Source organism: Oryctolagus cuniculus, chromosome 8 (assembly GCF_051225735.1).
Source record: "Oryctolagus cuniculus isolate XC-2025 breed Fujian yellow rabbit chromosome 8, ASM5122573v1, whole genome shotgun sequence".
NCBI classification, from domain to species: Eukaryota; Metazoa; Chordata; class Mammalia; order Lagomorpha; family Leporidae; genus Oryctolagus; species Oryctolagus cuniculus.
In genome coordinates this window covers 131,655,587-131,657,731 of record NC_142874.1, presented here as the reverse complement: position 1 = coordinate 131,657,731, position 2,145 = coordinate 131,655,587, and the positions used below count along the sequence as shown (strand labels likewise).

The 2,145-nt window shown below is 43.4% G+C and overlaps 1 pseudogene across 1 annotated transcript; it reads right to left on the bottom strand.

Moving 5' to 3' along the window:
- Positions 1 to 244: 244 nt before the first annotated feature.
- Positions 245 to 1,825, bottom strand: LOC149125168 (ribose-phosphate pyrophosphokinase 1 pseudogene; annotated as a pseudogene). The gene has a single exon (XR_016212155.1). The product of XR_016212155.1 is annotated as a ribose-phosphate pyrophosphokinase 1 pseudogene (transcript).
- Between the last annotated feature and the right edge of the window lie 320 nt (positions 1,826 to 2,145).

Genomic DNA, 2,145 nt, shown 5'->3' with positions numbered 1-2,145 from the left:
ACTAAGTTACAATTATAGGAAAAGAAGTTATGGGGTTCTATATCATTGTAGAATAATTATAAATAATGTTAACATTATTTATTTCTCTATTATAAAACACACAACTACAAGATAGGAAATTGTCTATGGAAAATGTTTGAGGAGATACACTGATCATTTGGACATTACACAAGGTATACATGAATCAAAACATCATATAGTACTAATAAATATATAAATTTTTTAAAAAATAGTTATTTACTTATTTTTTTCGCACACATACAGACGTTTTATTAAATTCATCTAAAAAGAGACAATAATCACATCAATCTTTTAAACAGATATCTTGGGTCACTTGAGAGGCCAAACAGATCCAAGGAAGGAAGATGACAATTAAATACTTAAATTAATCAAAAGGCACTACAATATCACCTAAAACCCACGACCACAGTGGTAGTAGGCTAAGGAAGATCAAACTATGGCAAAATCATCTAATCTGAATGTGAGCAGTTACAAAGAAGGAATTTAAGTTTTCTTTCCAGAAGACATGATAAAATGATCACTTGGGCCCAAGAGTATATTTGGCCAGGAGAAAGGAAAATATGGCTGACGGTAAAGCCAAAACCAAAAGGAACAGATACATAGAACTGAAGATACACAGTCAAGCGAGATGGTGATGGGTCAGGCTTCTTCCTCCCAAGAAGCATTTGCAGAACTGGACTATCCCGCCCTGCTTTGGATCCTACCTAACAGCTGCTTGAGTTGAGCTGCCCGCTCTGTCCTTACAGGCTGCTCAGCTCCCAGGCTGGGTTTAGGGTTGCCCAGGGCTCTTATAGACCTTGAAGAGCCTGTACAGGGGTTGGCTTTGTTGCTAACTGTTCTGGACATAAAGCAAGCCTGAAACATTCACATGCAAAGTAGTCTGAGCACCCGCCATCACATCCAAAGGTCCCTGCATAACGCCCTCAAAAGTCTGAACCCTTGCAGCAGCTGAGCTGTACTTAAGGCTGCAAAAGCTCACAACAAATTCATCAGGGGAGCCAGAGTGAGAGGAGGCAGGTGGGAAGTCCTGGCAGGTCATCCCAATCTGTCTTCCCCCGTTTTAGGACAAGCTCTAATATACCCGATATGGGATGTAGACAACTACGCTGGGAGCAAGCTGAGTCTTCGCTGATGGTGTCTTCAAATACCAAGGGCAAAACAAGGGGTGGGGGTTTTTATTTTGAAAAAGCCTCAGAAGTTACACTATTATAAAGGAACATGGCTGAACAGATAGGAAACAGATTCTCCATTGTGTGTTCTCCTGATGGCTTCAGCAAGGATCATGGAGATGTCGATCACCTGTATTTTGGAGCAGTGCTTCATCTTGTCCTCTTGAGGTATGGTATTGGTGACTGCTACTGCTTCAAAGCATGCATTGTTTATGCGAGAAATGGCTGGACCAGAAAAGATTCCGTGAGTTAAGATAGCATAAACTCTGGTGGTTCCAGCTGAGAGAAGTTTGTCAGCCGCATGGCAGATTGTGCCGCAAGTGTCAGCCATGTCATCTACAAGGATGGCCACTCGATCCTTCACATCTCCCACCAGCACCATGCGGTCCACTTCGTTGGCCTTCTTCCGCTCTTTGTGAATCAAAGCAAAGTCCACATTCAACCGCAATGGAGGTCACTCTCTTAGCTCCACCGGCGTCAGGTGAGACAATTGTGCAGTTCCTCCATTCTGAGATGTTCTACTTGATCCACTTCAGGACAGCTGGATCGGCATACAAATTATCGACTGGGATATCGAAAAAGCCCTGAATTTGAGATGCATGTAGGTCCATGGTGATGATGTGATCGGCGCCTGCCACGGTTATTTACTTATTTAACAGGCAGAGTTACAGTGGGAGAGAGAGAGAGACTGAGAGACAGAGATCTTCTATCTGCTGATTCACTCCCCGAATCACAACAGCTAGCTCTGGGCCAGGTGAAGTCAGGATGCAGGAACTTCGTCTGGATCTGCCACCTGAGCAACAGGGGCCCAAGTACTTGGGCCATTTTTTGCTTCTTTCCCAATTTCATCAGTAAGATAGGAAATGGAGCAGCCAGAACTCAAACAATTGCTCTTATGGGATGCTGGCATTGCAGGTGGTGGATCAACCCACTGTGCCACAATGCTAATCCCTAA